This window comes from Pinus tabuliformis, chromosome 2_2 (genome assembly GCF_031772625.1).
Source record: "Pinus tabuliformis cultivar Carrire ecotype Pingquan chromosome 2_2, CPIR1, whole genome shotgun sequence".
In the NCBI taxonomy this organism is placed as follows: domain Eukaryota; kingdom Viridiplantae; phylum Streptophyta; class Pinopsida; order Pinales; family Pinaceae; genus Pinus; species Pinus tabuliformis.
The window spans coordinates 996,362,990-996,383,963 of NC_142300.1; the positions used below are offsets into that span (position 1 = coordinate 996,362,990).

At 38.6% G+C, this 20,974-nt stretch overlaps 1 pseudogene; it reads right to left on the reverse strand.

Annotated features, from left to right (window-relative positions):
* Positions 1-6,761, reverse strand: part of LOC149196697 (uncharacterized) — a 126,624-nt pseudogene extending 119,863 nt beyond the window's left edge.
* Between the last annotated feature and the right edge of the window lie 14,213 nt (positions 6,762-20,974).

Sequence of the window (20,974 nt, forward strand, 5' to 3'; positions counted from 1 at the left end):
GCATTTATTCATAATAGAAGGAAATAGAGAAACATAGGAATTTATGGAATAATCTCTTTATTAATACTTCAATTCTGCTTACAAACTCAATACTTCCCTCTGCACTCAGTTGCAGGGGTCCGCGCACTCAGTTGTTGACTCTACTTTAGGCCTCTGTGCACACATCTATAGAACCTCTCTTCTACACTAATACTTCTTCGCTCTTACTTCTACTAACCCATTACATTCGTCTTCCTCCTTTGTTATCTTCTTAGACTCTCTAAGACTCTTGTTTTTATACAATCTTATGGTCCACAGACCATGGGTAGGTCTATAAAAGCCAACACAACTTACATAAAAGAAGGGTAAAACCCTTTATGACACTTTAATATCTATGCGCTCCACGACCACAACTTACAGAGACTTTACATTCTTTACAACAAAACTTGGGCTTTTGCCCCAAAATTGACCCTAGGGGACCCTATCCCAATAGGCCCCCAACGCAAATATCGTGACTCACCCCCGAGTCACTCTGCTGGCATGGAGATCTTACTGCGGAGACCTCCCAATTATACTTGTGCTACAACTACCTCAGTCACACTCTACGTGGCTGCCTGTTTGATCTGCTCCACAAGCTGCTCTGTTGCTGGTCCTGCACTATCTTCCTTGATCTTTTGTTGTTTTCTCTATAAGTTTTCCAACTTCTCCTTAAGGTGGCAAAGATAACATAGACCTCATCTAGCCAAGGCTAAAATCTAGCCTTGAGGACTGCCTCTTTCCTATGTGCTGCCTCCACCTGTTCAAGCAGTTGTTTTGCCTCATGCAGCTTGGCTAGTCACTATGATATAGCGATGATGTGTGTAGTCTCTCTTGCTTCATCATACTGCCACTGCAATTCACGGGCTTCTGTGTTTAACCTCTAAAGGTTAGGATATTCCTGCAACGCCATGACTACCTCCATGGATTTATTGAAAAGTGCAGTGCAATCCCCCATCGTGGCATTCACTGCTACAACTCCATCCTTAATAGTTGCTTCATGCCATTCTATAACCTTTGGTGAAGTTGAAAGCTTTGAATTCAACTCTAAATCTATAATCTTTATGTTCAATTCAAACTTAACCTTGGACACTTCCATATTCGCGTCATGCACACCTACATCCAACTTCCTAATCTTTGTATCCACTAGTGCTTCCTTCAAGATATGCAGTTCAGGGGCTATTCTGGATGCCTCGACCACCACAGCTACAGTTTGTTCTTTTTTTCGCCTGAACTTTCTTCCATGATTCCAGTGTTGTTGTTTTCTCCACGAACATTTGTTCATTTTTGACCTTGTACTCGTTGATCATGCTCAGCGTGCACTACTCCTAGACCTTAATCTCTGCGATCACACCTGCTTGTAGTGTGTGAAGGAACTCACTGGGGAGAGCGGACAAGTGGAGGCCCAAATTCTTCAAAGTGTTGACAATAGCCTTGTCAGCGGCTGCCTCTGTGCTAAAATCTTCATCAGGCAGTGTGATTTCCTGGAGGTCCATTAACTGAACCATCTTTGCTGCTTGAGTGGTCCTCAGTGCCAAAATGGTTAATGTAGTGCTACTCTGTCCTGTACCTACTTGGAGTCTAGTCATTTGGATCTATTGGTCACATAGACCCATTTGTATGGTGATCAGTGCCTTCTTTTTCTACTATAGTAGTTTTGCTATTGTATCCCACACCTTATCACCAATATCATCCAAGTTGCCCTTTGTTAAGGTAATTGGATCTAGGGACGACTTAGTGGATTCTATCCTTTTGTGCGGTCCTTCCTTTCCCTACTCCCTATACTGCGTCACCCGGAAGGGAGTGCTCTCCTGTTGATCTTTGCCACCCTGCTCTGACCACTCTTCCTCCTCCATTTGGGGCGAAGGAGACTTCTGAATCCTTTCAGAGCCACGCTCTTCCTACTCTACCTATTCCTTTGTAGTGCGCTCCGCTTCTATGCGGGCCTTCTCATTGGCCTCTTTCTTCCTCTTTTCAACCAACAATTGAACCTTCTATCTAGCTGCTTCCTTTTTGTTCTTTCCATGGACTTGCTAGTCTCAGTAGCCACATTGGATGCAGAATTCCATTCTACTAGCCAATGCTTGATGATCTATGCAATATTGTCATCCGTGTCCGGATAAGTTAAGTTGAACCATTTCTGCTTGGGGTCCTTTCGACCCAGATGTAGACATGGTGGAAGTTCGATTTGAACTCTGCGTACCCTGGCAGTTGCTTGAACATGGTTGGTGACAACCACAGCGTTTGGTTGATGGCCATGCAAATTCTTGCCTCCATCGGCACCCAAAAGACTTTTCTCTCTATGACCCATGCAACATCTTTGGTGGCCTAAAGAGATGAAAAATTCGCCACTTCTGGTAAATCCTTATCCACAGGAGGAAACTAGCTATCCTCCGGTAAATCCCACGTGACTAGCACAATTGAGAGCAACAACCACGAATAGTGAAAGGTCTTACTATCGTTCTATGCCTCTCTACAATTTGCGAGGAACTCGCTACACAGGTAGCATGCCCAGTTGAACTGTACACTCTCTGTGCACTGAGCAATCAATGAAACCACTGGTTTTGGCACCTCATCTGCATGACACTTTCACATAACGTTGCCATCCAGAATCTACGTGACAATCTTGACTGTGGTGTCACTAATGTTGGTAATCGAATACCCGCGTTGATTTTTGATAAGTTTAAACTTGTCCTTCATCTTCTCAACAAGGTCATGCTCGCTTGTCTTTCCGCCAAATGCCTTGGCCGGATTCAGTCCAGAGTGCAGTAATAATGTGATATGATGGATCAGCATATCTGTGATAGGGATTGGCTCATTTAAAAATAAGCACCCGTCATGCACCAGGCACAGTAGATGCTTAATGAAAATCAGGTTGATACTTGATCGATGATAGTATGGCATTCATAACAGGTTCAACAACCCTGATTTGTTGACTCCATGAATCCATTCCACTGGCTTCAACATAGTGACACCAGACTCCTTGTAGAAAACCATCTGCATGAAGGTGTTGGTAGCAAGGTGGGGGAACCACTCATGGTCTCCCAAATGCTAGTCTTCGAGCTTCAAGTGCGGGACCTGTGCCAAGCGCGGACCTTCAAAGGTGATATTCTCCAGCAACAGGGGTGTGTTGAGGGAGAATTGCTCGACATCTAGGTCCTTTGGGACCTTTACCTTGCCCTTTCATGGATGGATATACTTCGGTATCTTAGAAATAGGGTCCACCCCCTCAATGTCAATATCCTTCGTGCCTTCCTCTACCTCCATAACCACCACTTTCCCCTTCTCCTTCACACTCAGATTTTCTTTTCCTGCACCTGTGTAGTTGCATGCTTGCGTGATGACTCATGCACCAGCATCGACTTCTTTCACTTATCCTTCTTCGGCTTGGGGACCTCTCTTGTTGGCATAGGCTTCGACCTAAGCGACCTCGGCGTTGTAGGCACTATTGCTAGAACCTCCATACTCATCACTTCTGGAGCACCTCCCTTAGAGGCAATAGCTCCCTCAGTACTAGCAGTTTCTACGGGACCTGGTCCTAACATGATGTCGCAGATAAGATTTCTGTCTAACTCAGGATACTCATCAAAAATGGGGCTTGGGAGAAAATCCTCAAAGAACTCCTGGGTAATGCACAACATATAGCACAACTTAGAAATTCTCAAAATTCAAAGTGTTTCTAGTTGGATAGAAACACATAATTTATAGGTGAATTTGAATTCAAATTCGACCATTCCCCCCAAAATCTGTCCATAAATGCAAGATTGGTGGCATATTTCCAAATATTTCACTCTTAATTTCAGCCTTAAATTCCTTAAATGTCAGCCGCCCGCTCCTCCTAACCGTTTTTGGGTGCAAACAAGGTGTCTTTTATATCTCTTAAATTCCTCACATTAATTATCAACCTGAGTAAGTCTTTTTGTTTGAAGAGTGTACACAATATGTGCAAGTGGTGTAAATCGTTGAATCTACATAGAGTAATGCTTTAAAATAACTTATTGATTTCAATACAAGAGTAAACGGATCAAACCATAAACTACCAACTTGTAACTTCAAGGAAATTAACTTATTTAAACATCAAAACTCAATCTTAAATGAAATCACAATTCAATCTTAATCGAAAGTTCTAACTGCAATTACATCAACCAAGTGCACCGTAGTGATAACAAAGCTCTTTCAGCTGAATCTAGAAAAAATAATACATCTGATATAATCAATGAAACTCTAGCATTCAATTAACAAGAAATGATTCTTAACTATCAATCAAATCAATCCACAATATTAAATAAATGAAACAATCAACAAAAATAAGAACCAATGCAATGAACACACAAGCTCAACACTAGTGAAAGCAAATCAATCATAAAACTATAAAACAGAGTAATTAAACTGTAGAAAGGTAAACTATAAAACAGAGTAATTAAACTGTAGAAAGGTAAACTATAAAACAGGGAACAACAGTGAAATCCACCAGTGACCGGGCCCAAGATGCCAGTGGTTACTGCTTGATTACTTCAAAATCTCGTAATGAACAACAACGCGAATTATATATTATTCATCAAATTCAGATGTCATTATAGCATGATGTCCTCCAGAATAGCACTATGTATATTAAAATTACAACTGAAGTAAACGGCGAAAAGCTAAGTTCTTTATTCTATGTGTCTTTCCCCCCTTATAGACAAAGAGGAAAAGAGATAATTGTGATTCCTCGGGAGCAGGAGATCTTGAGGAATTCGCAACTAAATGCTATTATCAAACAATCTTTTATTGTGTGTTGATCCTCCTAATTCACTTCTCGATTTGACCACACAAGACACACGTTTTTTCCTTTACTTAGCCTTTTCTATTCAATAGTTTGAACAACAGCTATTCCATTCACCAATTTCTGCATAATTAACAATGAAATTTGGCTTTGATAGTCAAATCGCATCAGAAGCAGTGTCATTCATTTTCTATCGAAATCTTATCAAAACCTTATTACGTCATGGCACAAATTCATAAAAAGGAGGAAAAAGATAGTGTAATCAAGGGTAAATTTATACATGTTGCATAGCCCAACATTTTCCCCTGCTTACCTTGTTTCACGTCCCCATGAACATAAATAGTTATTATGTAATGCAGTTAAAGAGTAAGCAAGAAAGACTTTTTCTTTATCTGACCTAAAACCATGCTTTTGTATTAAATCTGCAAAGGTTGTCCCTTCATGACCCTCAGGCAAATCATAATCAGAATGGTATCCTTTAGGTGGGTACCAAATAATAGGATTCCTAAATCGACATCCCAACCAATATTGTCCTTCCCTCAGGTAATATTACTGTATGTGACAAAACAGCCTGCGACAGATTTAAAATTCCTATAATTAAATGGTTCTCTGTCCTTGACACTATTGGTCGAGACTGTCCATCTCTGCTTGGATGCAAGCAAGGATCTTTCCTAAATGGATAAGAGATATGCCCTTCCTGTTTGCATGATTTCTTTATGTATAGGCCCCAGAATATTAGTTACACCCTCCTGTGTCATAAGCCTTTTGTGTGTAACAAAAAGATGCAAGGGTTGAGTAGGTTCACTCCTTACCCACAAATCTAGCCCATGTTCTTTCCTTTGAAAGTTGTTATAAGCCTTGGACCACTTGAGTTTGTTTGTTGCAAAAGAAATAAAGGCCTGGAATTGAATATCCCCAAAGAAAGGGCTAGGATTATTATCCACCTCCCCTTCTAATACAAAATTGTGCAAATAAAATTCGTAGAGGAGATGTTGGATTTTCACCCCATGCTCCTTACAGCAATTTATAAATTCGTCAGTTGTCTTTAATTCAACTGACTTGCCAGCCTTAAAAGCTTTAATCTTTAACAACAAATATCTTTGTAATAGAAACAGAGCATAATTTGTGGCAGGAGACCTGTAAAATAAGACATCGGAGTATAAGGATAAAATAGCATCGATTTGGCCCACGACCTTATCTAGCTTGGCTTTTACTTTCCTCTGCTTTTCTTCCTACTACCTGAATTTATCAAAAGTTTCATTCTCAGTTATGGTCAATTCTATGCATTGCTTCTGCAACTCTTGATACTTTTGCAGAGGAACTGACTCCATCTGAAATTTCTCTAAAGCAAGCTAGGCTTGTGCCAACTCCTCTTGTAACTCTGAAAGAATATGATCATTGCATGATGGAGCATTATTGATTATTTCTTCTGTCTCTAGGTGCTTTTGCTATGAGAAGGTAAACCCTCAGTCTGAATAGACGTATCTATCAACTCTATGTGAAATCTTGTTTGTGTAACCACCGTCTGAGTATAAATAGGGTCGGTCTGGGTTCCTATTGCCCTATCTTCACATATTTATGTTTGTGTGGCGACAGTGACTAACTCAATAGTAGTGCTCTGAGCTTCCTTATTTGCAGTCTCTTTCAATTTCCGACGTAGCCACTTAACCTCTTTTGGAGCTTTCTGTATTTCTTTCTCAGCTTCCTCAACTTTGTTTTGACTACTTGCTTCTTAGGAGGAGCATCCTTTATAGAAACAGGTTTATCAATACCCTCTGTATCTAAAGGCTCTTGGTGCTCATCTTGGCTATGTTCATATAACCGTGTCACCTGACTGATTATCAGATTCATGCATTATTTCTATGTCCACTTCTTCTTTCCGATGTACAGCTTCTGGGGAAGGCAAAATTTCCGTGTGACCAGAATCTTCTAAGGATTGAGCTTTGTTCAGATTTTGGTCAAGTGATCCTCCAGGTTGCATATATGCATTCAATTTTTAAGAGCCTGGACAATCCCTTCCTCAAAGTCCTGCAAGAAATTATCTTGGGGGCTCATAGGTGGTGTTTGAGGAGGCCCTGCTTCATTCTTTGATTCATCATCATTTCGAAAAGAATGTTGTGTTTCCCCTTGTTCTGGGTCAGAATTGCATTCTTGCTCAGGCTCTGATTCAGAATTAGGCTCTTCCTCCTGTTCTAGTTCATAGTTGGGTTCCTTCTCTTTAGTCATGTTCAAAGTTGGGTTCCTCCTCCTATTCCTGTTCCTGTTTAGAATTAGGTTCTTATTCTGGTTCTAGTTCAGAGTCCTGCATAGTAATTAGACTTGGTTGTTCTGCTGGTCGTTCAGCGCTACCCTGAGGATCTACGAAAGTCCTATAAACTGGGTTTAGCCTTGTTAAACACCTGCACTTATGGGGTCCTTCTATTGTATGAGTAGTTTGTTTCCTCTTTGGAATAGGGTTCTGCTGTTCAATTTCCACGGTTGCAAGGGTTTGGACTACAGGGTTTTCCCCTATCTCTAGCGGTGCTATAAAATTGTCCCAAATTAAATTTTGTTTGGTAAGACTGTGACTAATTATCAGTGTGATCAAACCATGATGACTAACTACATTCTGAGGATGTCTAGCCTGTATTATTCTATCGCTGTGTCATGCAATAATGAATTCAAGAAAAATGGTAAATTGATAATGAGCTTCTGCTTTAAAATAGCTAAGAGTTTAAGTTGTCGTGGTTTTACCACATCCCACCGACCATCACAGGTGATGTACTTCTGGACAACACTTGCCAATTCACACCATGGTTCTCCCAGAGAGGACGGTTTAATGCCCTTGCCTTTTCGTGTTAATTCCTCCCCCGCGTCTCTAAAAATCTCCACCACATCATGCAACAGTATGTGCTTTTTAGGCCATACTGCTCCTTCTGCTGGAAGCTCAGAAATTTCAGCTATCACAACCTCTAATACTGTTACTCTTACACCTTTTACTATGGACTTCCCATCTTGTAAGTGTTGTAAAAACTCGATAGTGATTTCTTCACTAGGGGCTTGAAGTCTGGTGAAATATGATATCCATCCTGCATGCACCAGAATTTCCCTGGCTCTGGCAGAAATCTCCAACACTAAGGGTTCTTGGTGAAATGATTTCCCACCCATAATGCTTGAATTCTTCCAATATTCGCCCTACAATTTCAAGGATTAACACAGCAGAAAAGAAACAACAGAGAACATCAATTTCTTTGATGAAATATAACAACAAGTAGATGTAACAACTAAATTCCATCATGTTAAGAGAAATTTCCATGAGAATTAATAATATTAATTCGAGGGCTATCATACTACCACATGTCATTTGATCATGGTATATCACAACAACATATCAAGTCAAATAAGCATAATAAATATAGCGCATGCAAAGGCATAATGGAAATCCTTCCCCCTCCTTAAAAGAGAGGTCGCCTACGACCGAGTAGATAGGGAAAGTGTTGTTCTGACGGTAAGGCAAGGGAATTAACAGTACAGTAGTAAATGAAGCAGAGTAAGCATATCATTGATAGGACGACAAGAGGTATGGTTATAATGAGAGTGGAGTGTGTAACGATAGTTATGAATAATAGATAGGAAACTTTGGATTGATGATAAGTTATGCGAAAAAGAAAAGGATAGCAATATGCCAAAAAGGTACTCTGCTGATGGTATTCTAGCCGAGAATGATACGATTGATCGAAAGACATTATCTCATGCATAAAGTTTCTAAACAGGGAAATATTAAGGAAATAATTTCTCTGATAAAAAGAAAGAATAAGAAGAGGGTATTCTAGTAGTAATTGACAATAATATATAACTTCAATACCATAAGCAAAGCCTCTGCTACCAGCAGACATCCATAGCCTTGGCAGGGTTGCTTTTTAACCCATATGAGCCAGGATCCTCAATTTATAAATGGAGAGTTCCAATGTTGTTCTACAGAATAGATCAGTGTGCTAGCATGGTAACCAGATAACCACACTGTCATTCACTGGGATGTAGCAAAAGTGATCAAGCCGGCTTGTTATGAGACCTCCTGTTCTAAGGATATTTTCTCTATCCAATGGATCATAACCCTGGTGTGGTGGCCATAGTGGGAATGTCACATTGCTACAACCTTGTGAACATGGTAGGCTCACTCGTAATGAGAGCCCCTATCCTCCATCTGAAAACAAAATTTTGTTGTTATTACACATTTTTGTGATAAATAGAGGGAGGCTCAATACTCCTTAAGAGTAGGGATGGTGGAAGAAGTTGAACATGTCAATAGAAAAAGTATACCCATAGTCTTATTTGTTATAGATAGAGAATATTATAACCAGGAAGGGTGGAACCAACATGGTATTTAAGATGATCAATCAGTATCATGTACAATAGAAAATGATACAGTAAAGTAGTATATAAATAACTGTCCCTTTTCTTGAGAAGAATCTACCATCAAGAATCTATCCTGTTAAATATCATAACGTTAATGGTATTAACTCCTTTCAATAGAATCCATAAATTCTTTGTCAGCATAAAAGTAGTGTACTTCATGCCATGAAAACAAAATGTAAAACAAAAGAAAAATGGGGCTGAGATAAGCAAAGAGAAATCACACAAAAGAAAATTTTTGCTGTTCAATTAGGTTGGACGCGGCTGTTCAATTAAATGAACAACAAAACAACGAAAAGAAAAAAAGGTGTTTTTCAATAGATTGAATAGCAGTTTTTCAATAGATTGAACAACAACTATTCAATTAAATGAACAAAAAAACCACGCAGAAAGAAAAGAAGTGTTGTTCAATAGATTGAACAACAAAACAATAGAAAGGAAAGAAAGTGTTGTTCAATAGATTGAACGGCAATTGTTCAATAGATTGAATAGAAAAACAAATGAAAAAAGTGTTGTTCAATAGATTGAACAACAAAATGATGGAAAGAAAGAAAGTGTTGTTCAATAGATTGAACAACAACTGTTCGCTAAATTGAACAACAACTGTTCAATAATTTGAACAACAAAACAATGAATAGAAATAAAATTTTGTTCAATAGATTGAACGACAACTGTTCAATAGATTGAACAATAGCTATTCAATAGATTGAACAATAGTTGTTCAATAGATTGAACAACAAAATAGCGCAACGAAAAGAAAGTGTGGTTCAATAAATTAACGACAACTGTTCAATAGATTGGATAGCAGTTGTTCATTATATGAACAGAAAAATAATGAAAAGAGAGAAAATGGTGTTCAATAGATTGAACAGCAGCTGTTCAATTAATTGAACAGAAAAATGACAAAAATCAAGAAAGTGTTGTTCAATTAAATGAACAACAAAATGACAAAAAGAAAAAAAATGTTGCTCAATAGATTGAACCGCAACTGTTCAATAAATTGAACATCAAAACAACAAAAAGCAAGAAAATGTTGTTCAACAGATTGAATAGAATTTGTTCAATAAATTGAACAACAAAACAAGCAGAGAAAAAGAAAGAAGAAAATAAAATAAAATCAATCTTATTTACATATTTTACAGAGAAGAAATAAAATTTATGAAGATGGAGTTGCCAAAGGATTTCCTTCTGCAGCTAAAACTTGCATGGTGGGGTCCTCATGTATCTGCTGATAGAAAGATTCTTTGGTAAGTGGCTTTTGGTAGAGGCACACCCGATGCCCATTTTCTTTAAAAGAAGAACCAGACCCATCAATGGTGGCCAACGTAAGAGTGCCATTGTCGTGTACTTGCTTTATTTCATAGGGGCCTAACCATCTAGTCTGCAGTTTGCCAGGGAAGTCTTGAAACCTGGAATTGTAAAGAAGTGCCCAGTCACCCTCATGAAATGTATTTTTCTTAATCAGGGCATCATGCCATTTGGCTCTTTGCTGTTGAATAAGTGTCGTATGTTGTAGAGCCAGTAGCTGAATTTCATCTAATTCGTTCATCTATTGTAACCTATTAACCTGGGCTTCAGTTAAATCTAGTCCTATTTCCTGGGCTGTATTTAGTGTTTGTATCTCAAATTCTATGGGAAAAATGGGTTCCTTACCAAATACCAGTGGATACGGTGAGTATCCAATAGTGTTTCTCCAAGTTGTGAGATACGCCCAGAAGGCCTTTGGTAGTTGAGCAGTCCAGTCTCATCGATGTGATGAGACAGTATTTGTTAGAATATCTTCAATAACTTTGTTGGTTCTCTCCAACTGCCCGTTTTCCTACGGGTGATATAGAGTGGTAATTATGTGTTTGATGTGATGATATTTTAGTGTGGCAGCAATCTTGTGACCCACGAATTGTGGTCCCCCATCAATAATTACTTCTCTGGGTAAGCCATACTGCGCCAAAATTTCGAAAAGAAAATTAATAACAGTTTCCTTTGTTGTTCTTGATAGCACTACTACTTCCACCTACTTAGTTACATAATCTGTTGCAACCAATATATACTTTTTCTAGTTGGATGGTGGTTTGAATAACACAATGAAATCTAATTCCCAGTGCTCAAAGGGTTCTATCACCAGTTGTGGATGTAGGGGCATTTCATCAGATTAGCCAGGGTGACCCATCCTTTGGAAACTATCACATGGCTGGACAAATTTCTTAGCATCTTTAAAAATAGTGGGCCAATAGTAGCCCATCTGTAGAATTTTATGTCTAGTTCTACGGTCTACAAAGTGTCCACCACAAGGTCCATCATGGCAGGCTTTTAAGATATCGTAAATTTCATCCTCCCTGATGCACCTGCAGATGTGCATATCAACTCTCGTTTGGAAAATGTATCCTCTGATCCGGGAGAAATGAGTACTACCCTGCACAATTAATTTCCTTTCTCTGGATGTCAAATGTTTGGGAAATTTTCGCACCACTAATAAATTCGCTATGTCTACATACCATGGTGCTTTTACGGCCACAACAAACAAATGTTCATCTGGGAACTGATCCTCCACCGCCACTGTATCGTCTATTCTTGGCACTTGGGAGAGGAAGTCTGCGATGAGGTTTTGCTTCCCTGGTCGATCCGTTATAGTTATGTCAAATTCCTGCAAAATTAGTAACCAGTGAGTCACTCTTCCATTTGTAATGGGTTTATTGGCTAAATATTTAATAGCAGAGTGATCAGTATACAGAACTACAGGGTATCCAGTTATATAGTGTCTAAATTTGTTGATAGCATAAATAACAGCTAGAAACTCTTTTTTTGTTACTGTGTAATTCAACTCAACAAGAGTTAAATTTTTGCTGATGTAATATATAGCGCAGGGTTTCTTGTCTTCTTGTTGGCCAAGAACAGCTCTGATAGCTGTATCTGATGCATCTGATGAAACCTGAAAAGGTATATCCCAATTCGGGCCTTGTAATACTGGTGTTGTCGATACTAACCGTTTTAGATCTGTAAAGGCAGTGTCACATCTATCAGTCCATATAAAATCAACATTTCCTGTCAAGGGATATAAAGGTGCAGCAATCTGCGAAAAGTTATTTATAAATCTATGATAATATCCAGCAAATCCCAAAAAACTACATACCTCTGTTTGAGTTCAAGGAGTAGCTAATAAAAGGATTACCTGTATCTTTGATGGATCTACCTGAATTCCAGCTGCTGAAATGTAATGACCCAGAATCATGCCTTCTATCATCATCATATGACATTTCTCATGGCTTAAGCATAGTCTAATAGCAATACACCGATCTAGGACTTTCTCTAATGTTTGTAATCCCTGATGAAGTCATCTCCATAGGGTGTGAGATCATCCATGTACACCTCCAATCCTTCATTTATCAAGTCTACAAAAATACTGAGTATGGCTCTTTGGAATGTAGCAGGTGTGTTGCACAATCTGAAAGGAAATACCCTGTAAGAAAATGTTCCCCGGGGGCATGTGAAAGTAGTTTTATCTTGGTATTCAGGGGCAATTTTGATTTGGTTGTAGCCACTGAATCCATCCAGGAAAGAGAAGAATTTCTTTCCTGCTAGTGTATCTAGGACCTGGTCAATAAATGGAAGGGCAAAATGGTCTTTTGCATTGCTTTGTTGAGTTCTCTATAGTCAATGCATATCCACCATTTTCCATTCTTTTTAAGGACAACTATTAATGGAGAAACCCATTTACTGTCAGATATAGGATAAATAAAATGCACATCTAACAGTTTTTGAAGCTCTTCTTTCACAATATCCTTTAGATGAGGATTTAATCTATGTTGTGGCTATCAAATGGGTCTTCCATCTTTTTCAGTGTAGATGTGGTGCATGCATAATTGAGGGTCAATCCATTTCATGTATGGCTAATCCCATGCAAAGGCCCCTTTATATTTCCTAAGGACTTGGATAAGTTTCTGTTGTTGGTCATTACTTAGAATACTATTAATGTTCAAGATTTTCCCTTGCTCGATTTCAATAGGCTTGCTATTATAGGCAGTGGTTGTTGGTATTGGTTGTTCATTAATGTCTCTCAAGGAATCTTCTTCAATCTCATTATCAAGGACTGCTTCAATCATGTGCATATCAAATTGGACATTGCAACAGGGTGATTAATAAAGGTGTTGATGGCATCGTCTTCTGTTTGGTTTTTTAATTCAAGTACATCTGCCACAGTCAATGGTGAACGAATATTTTCTTTTAAATATGTTGCTAGTTGTTTCCTAGTTTTTACAATGGTTAGGCTTGGCTAAGCAGGAGGGTATAAAGCTAAATTCTTTACATCATTTCCTTTGGTTATGGTCATACTGCCTGTTCGGTAGCCTATATAAGCATCGGTTATTGCTAGCCAAGGCCTTCCTAGTATTAAGGGATGTCCATCTAGCCGATTTCTGGGGTTAATAATTAAAAAATATACTAGATATTCCGACGAGTCCATAGAAACCATCACATCTTGTAATGTTCCTTCTGGCCTAATTACTGAACGGTCAGCTAATTCTAGCAGGTAATGGTTGGTTCTAAGGCTGTGATGCCAAACACTTCGCAAGTTTCTGTTGTAAGAATATTAATGGCTGCCCCTAAGTCAAGTAAAGCATTGGGAAAAGAGCGGCCATTTATTTGTATTGTGACAATGGGATTTCTCGTGTCTTTGCCTAGTAATAAATCAGACAAAGTTTTGATGACATGGACATTTGGCATTATTTTTTTTTTCCTCACAGACTTCTTTGCACACAATTATTTAATGGTTTTAGCATATATCGGAATGTCTTGAATGGCCTGGAGGAGGGGCATTTTGATACAGATATTTTTGAGTTCACCCAGAAGATCAAAGTCAGAATATTCAATTGGTTGAGGTATTATCAATCTTTCTAGGGAACAGGGGAGAAGTAATTATAATTTGCTCGAGATCTTTCTGCCTGACTGTATCTCCTCCTTGTTTTATTTGTTGGTCAACTATAGTCGAAGGCTTATTCAAATGTGTTTCTTTAACCTCAGGTTGCATATTTTTGTCCTCATCTAGAGAAATTACGCAACCAGATCTTAACTTAAGTTCATTACATTCTCTCATCTCAATTTCAGAGTTCAGACTCTCAATAATCTGGACTAACTGGATTGGTCTGTTGTTAGGATTTTGGTTGAGTTGAGCTGGAAGTTGTGGTCGTATTTTAGGTTGAGGATTTTGCTGCAATGTATAAGGTGCTGGTAAGGTTGGTTGAGGCAGAGGAAGCGTTCCCATAGGCTGATTTGAGGATTGTTTCCAATTTGGTTGCCAGTTCTGATTTTGTGAGGTAGAAGGAGACCATTGAGAGGAATATGGGGTGTTCTTCCAGAGAGGTGGAGGGTAAGAGGAATTTGGCCAATTATTATTTGGATTTGATTGGTTAAGCCATGGTGGCACAGAAAATGCTTGAGGTGGCCAAGTAGAGAAAGGTGGCTGCTTCTACCATGTTGTTCTTGAATACTGCTGAGAATTAAATTGCGAAGAAGGAAAGAATGAAGATGGTTTTGTAGGCATACCTGTCAGACGTGTTTGCCATTAACGGCGCTGTTTCATCAGATATACTAGTTCCATTTCCTCTTCTGCTTCCTTGAAGACTTCCTTTAATTTAGGAAGCAATGGGCCGCTTTCCGTATTGTGATCCTTAGTGCAAATGGCGCATGTTTGAATCGTATCTAACGAACATTATCTATGATTATGTTTCTTTCTACAACGTGGAAAAAAAATAGCTAGATTCTGTTCTACTTTGGCCTGCTTTTGTTTGGCTTGCATGATATCCAATTGTGTGGTCAGGGTCACCAGGATATCAGTCTTGAAATCTTCCAATAGATTGTCGATTTCAACTTGTGTAATGATTCCTCCTGAGGCTTTATTGTCTCTAGTGATCGCATCACACACGGTCAGTTTCAGCCTTGCACTACCTCTGGAAGACCTGATGCACAATTGTATAATATTGTTATAATCCTCTTGATAAATATCACCCTTCCCCATTAAATTTAATTTTTCTACCCATTGGTCTTTCATACCTTTGATCATTGTAGTTTTAAGAACTTCAGGAGGAAAATTTGGATAAGAGTTTCATTATTCTTAGCTACCATTTGAAAGATTTCATCCTTCAGTTCTCTAGTTCGGCAATAATCTTGGTATTTTTTTAGAAAGGTTGTTTTCATTTGGTCCCAATAATTAATAGTACCTCCACCAAGCCCCATAAACCAACACAGAGCTACTCACTTCAGAGTAGAGGGGAACAACTTCAATTTCTAGGGTTGGTAGTGTAATCATATCCCCTACATAAAACATTGAATTCGAAAAGGAATGCATCAGGATCCTCTAAAGTTAACCCATGGAAGGTAGGAATATTGTGTAATGGTATAGCTTTCATGTGAGCATTGACAATTGTATCAACAATAGGTTATTGTAATGTAGAGGTCTGAGGTTGTTGCAGATTATTGGCCATTTGGTCAAAAATATGCCAATATTCTTCAGGGATTTCTGGAGCTGGAGCTTTGTTTATGGGGGAGTCAGAAGAGACTTTTAAAATGATTTTAACAACACTACCTTGGTCTGGAATACTGGGTGTCCTCTATTCAACTACTACTTCAGGAGATTTGGGTTCTGATGAATTGATCTTTTCAACACTACCTGTTTCTCCTTCTCCTTCATGGAGGTTGCAAGAATTCCCTTCTTGTAAAGGGATAAACTGCAAATTTTTGGTGTTTTGAAAACTCTGTTCAAACCCTTTAGTCTTGCTGTGAATCTTAGCGTCAACTATAGATGGTGATCCTGCGCCCTGAAGGGTTACTGTAGGATTTCTTGTAGAAATGATTCGGGGTCCTATTGATGACTAAGACTCAGATTTCCTTAGGATTTCGTCGATAAAGGTTGATCGTCCAAGGGGCACTGATCCCTTAGATTTTTTAGATATGGGCAGAGGAATTAAACCTTTTTCTACTCTTTTCTTCATAGTCATTCACTCAGAAATTCAAACATTTATTTCTACTTTAATTCCTACGCAATTTTGTTGAAAAGCAAGCAAGGGAGCAAGCACTTTACTTACTCATACACAGGTTCTTACCTTTCGTTTTGAATACTTAGTTCTTTCACTGCAAACACACATCAAACATCTATTCCTACATAATTGTGCTGAAAAGCGGGCAAGGGCGCAAGCACTTTAATTACTCGTATGTAGGTTCTTAGCTTCCGTTTTTAATACCCAGTTCTTTCACAGCACACAAACATAAAACACACATCACGTTCTGTGAAACAGAAACACTCTCCCTGGCAATGGTGCCAAAATGCTGGGCACAAACAAGGTGTCTTTTAGAACTCTTAAATGCTTCACAATAATTATCAATCTGGGTAAGTCTTTTTGTTTCAAGAGTGTAAACAATATGTGAAAGTGATGTAAATCGTTGAATCTATAGAGAGTAATGCTTTAAAATAACTTATTGATTTCAATACAAGAGTAAACGGATCAAACCATAAACTACCAACTTGTAACTTCAAGGAAATTAACTTATTCAAACATCAAAACCCAACCTTAATCGAAATCACAATTCAATCTTAATCGAAAGTTCTAACTGCAATTACATCAATCGAGTGCACTGCAGTGATAACAGAGCTCTTTCAGCTGAATCTAGAGAAAGTAATACATTTGATATAACCAATGAAACTATAGCATTCAATTAACAAGAAATGATTCTTAACTATCAATCAAATCAATCCACGATATTAAATAAATGAAACAATCAACAGAAATAAGAACTAATGCAATGAACACACAAGCTCAACACTAGTGAAATTAAATCAATCATAAAACTATAAAATAGAGTAATTAAATTGTAGAAAGGTAAACTATAAAATAGGGAACAATAGTGAAATCCAACAGTGACCGGGCCCAAGCTATTAGTGATTACTCCTTGATTACTTCAGAATCTCGTAAATGAACAACAATGCGAATTATATATTATTCATCAAGTTCAAATGCCATTATAGCACAATGTCCTTTAGAATAATGCTCTGTACGTTAAAATTACAACCGAAGTAAACAACGAAAAGTTTTGTTCTTTACTCTATGTGTCTTTCCCCTCTTATAGGAAAAAGAGGAAAAGAGATAAATGCGATTCCTCAGGATCAGGAAATCTTGAGGAATTCACAACTAAATGCTATTATCAGACAGTCTTCTATCATGTGTTGATCCTCTTGATTCACTTCTCGATTTGACTGCACAAGACGCATACTGTTTCCTTTGTTTAGCCTTTGTTATTCAATAGTTTGAACAACAACAATTCCATTTGCCAATTTCTACATAATAAACAACGAAAGTTAGTTTTAGTATTCAAATCACATTAGAAGTAGTTTCATTCATTTTCTATCGAAATATTATCAAAACCTTATTACGTCAAGGCAAAAATGCATAAAAAGGAGGAAAACGATAGTGTAATCAAGGGTAAATTTATACTTGTTACACAGCCCAACAACCATCTTTTGCCAGTCAAATCATGAACAGTGAAAATAGCGGTCACTTTCTGGCTACATTTCGTGGTCTCCACCCCTATAGCATAGCTCCCTTCATGCTTCTTCTGGTACTGTGACATCCTCCTGTTTCGTGCAGTCCTCTTATCGCACAGCTCTACAACCTAGGCAATGTAATTTATAGTCTTGCGCCTCCTTGCAGCTGCCCGGAGCTCTAAGAATTTTCTACCATCATGTAATCATTGGAATGGATCCCTAGTGTATGGCTTCAATCGGCTTCCACTTACCTTTCCTGCAAAATGGATCTCCATTCAATTTCATAAGTTGAACTGCTCCACCATCTGTAATCTCTTTGATAATGTATGGCCCCAGCGAGTGCATCTAAAATTTTCCTAGAAACTTATCAAACTTATTGTCATATAACAAAAATAAATCATTTATCCTAAAGCTGCACAGTTTAATGTGCCGATCGTGGCATGCCTTTTCACATTCCTTCTAAACCTATTGATGGAATCCAGTCAAAAATCTATCTTCCTGGAGCTCTGATATTTGTGCAAGCTACTCTTCTAACACTCCGTGGTCTACCATTCTTGTGAATGCCACTATGCGTAGACCAGGCACAATGTATTCCATAGGCATCACATCCTCTACACCATAAACCAACCTAAAATGTGTCTGATCAGTAAGCTTCTTACAAGTAGTTCTGTAAGCCCATAATATTGCTAGTACGAACACGTCCCAATCATTCCTCTATGCATTTCAAACCTTTCTCAGCGTGTTCTCAAATATCTTATTAAATGCCTCAACTATCCCATTGGCCTGAGGATGATATGGTGTACTCTTCTGATGATAAACTTAGAATTCTTATGTCATTGCGCTGATTTTTTCATGAAGGAAATGCATATCACAATCACTCATTAAAATTTTTAGGCAACCAAAGTTGGTCAATACATACTCAAACATAAGTTTCACTATTGTTGCCCTTGTATAGTCCTTCAAGGGTTGTGCCTCTGCCCATCTGGTCAAATACTCAGTCACGATGATGACATACCATGCACCTGTCTTCTTCCCTGGAGGATGAATCTATCCTACAAAATCAACTACCCATTTCTCAAATGGCTTCAATGATACCTGTAGATTCAAAGGTATCTCATCCCTCTGTGATGGCTTACCGGTTCTCTGACATGCATCGCATGCCCTACAATATGCTTTGGAATCCTTATGCAATGTTGGCCACCACAACCCAGCACATAAAATCTTCTTTGTTGTTGCTTTTCCTGCATAATGGCCTCCTGCAGCTCCTCCATGAGCTTCAGAAAGGATGATGTTTCGTTCAAAATTAGGCACATAACATCACAGTATTTCATCTGATCCCATCTTATACAAGTGACCTACAATCAGAGAAAAGTCTCTCACACGCACCACTAATTCCTTCTTCTATTGACTAGTGTATCCCTTGAGAGCCATTCATGTAGTCAAGAAGTGGATAATGTCTGCAAAATGATTGTCTGCTATGGACACCGTAAAGAGCTGCGTGTTAGGTAGTCCTTCCTCTAAATTGGTAGGCTCCTCACCTGTTTGAATTCATGATAGATGATCTGGCCCTACATTCAATCACCCTAGCTTCATAATTACTTTGAAATCATACTCCTGAAACAACAGCAGCCATCTGCATATTTCCCCCCCAACACAGGCTTGTTGACTAGGTACTTTAATGTTGAATGGTCTATATACATCTTAAAGTGTCCGCCTAGTAGGTAATGTCTAAATTTCTGGAGCGCGTACACCATAGCCAACCCTTTGAGCTCTAATGTCGAGTAATTTTTTTCAACCTTAGACAACTTCCTGCTTGCAAATTCTATAGGGTGATCCAATTCTCCTTCACCGGCCTATGTCAATATTTCTCCCAGTGTAATGCATGACACATCCACATGCACATGAAACTCCTTCTTCCAATCCAAGCAAACTAATATTGGCATGGTGACCATTTTCTCATTTAATACATCTAGACTCTACTGACATTCTTTATCCCAACAAAATTTAGCATCCTTCTTCAATAGTTTTTCCATCGGCACGGTAATTTGAGCATAACTCTTGATGAACTTTCAATAGTATCCAGTATGACCCAGCGTTGCGCATAGCTATTTAACACTCCTTGGCACCTCCAAATTAATTATGACCATGATCTTAGTAGGGTCCACCATTAAGTTGTGTTTGCACACTACATGACCCAGCAAGATTCCGAAAGGGATGCAAAATAAACACTTCTTCAAGTTTAGCGCGATCTGATACCTCTGGCATGTATCCAACATCAAGTGCAAACTAGCTACATGGCATTTTACCAGTCCAAACACTGTCCAATCATCAAAATATACCTCCAAAAACTTGTGAATGAACTCTTTGAACACTGCAATGACTATTCATGAGGAGATTGTCAGCATATTCTTAAGTCCAAAAGGCATTACTGTATACTGAAAGCATCCCCACTCAGTCGCGAAGGTAGTCTTACTCCTACCTTCTAGAGCGATCTTTATCTGATGGTATCTAGAGAACCCATAAGTGAATGAATATGATTCCTATTCGCCAACATTATCCAATACCCCATCTATGAACGGAGTTGGGAAAGGATCATGAATCTAGGCATTGTTCAGCTTTTTTATATCTACACAAATCCTTATTTCATCCTTCTTCTTCTTTTCCTGAACTACCATTAGACTCACCCAATCAGATTCCTCCATTGGTTCAATAATACTTGCTACCAGTATCTTGTCCAACTCTAAGCGGACCTTTTCCTTGTACTTCAGATTAAGGTGATATGGCCTCTATTTAACAGGCTTCGTGTCTGGTTTCAAAGTTATCTTCATCACTCCAAAATCACTTATGATGCCTTTTAAGTCTGAAAAATTTGTGGGGAACAAATCCTAGTACTCGGGGAGCAAATCAACAACCTTATCCACTGTAGCATCATCCCAGTAGTCCCCTATCTTTGCAAACTTTGGCTCCACTTCTGTGCCAATATTCACCTGTCTAGTTTTTAGTGGCACTGTGATATCAGGATTCTCTATCTGCAACCCTTCAACTTCGTGGTCGCCTTTTGCTTTGGGGATGTTAATTTTTCTTCGGTCCTCTTCTTCTTCTTCAGGAGTGACATTATATCACTCTAGCGCATGGCACAGCTGGGTGGCCCAATCTGGTTGAATCCGAGGCATCCTACAGTATTTTGAAGATCGCTTCCTTGACCTCCTGTAATGCTTCATCAATGCATTAAAATCCATATTCAAAGTTGAATTTCATTAAGAATCACTATCTCA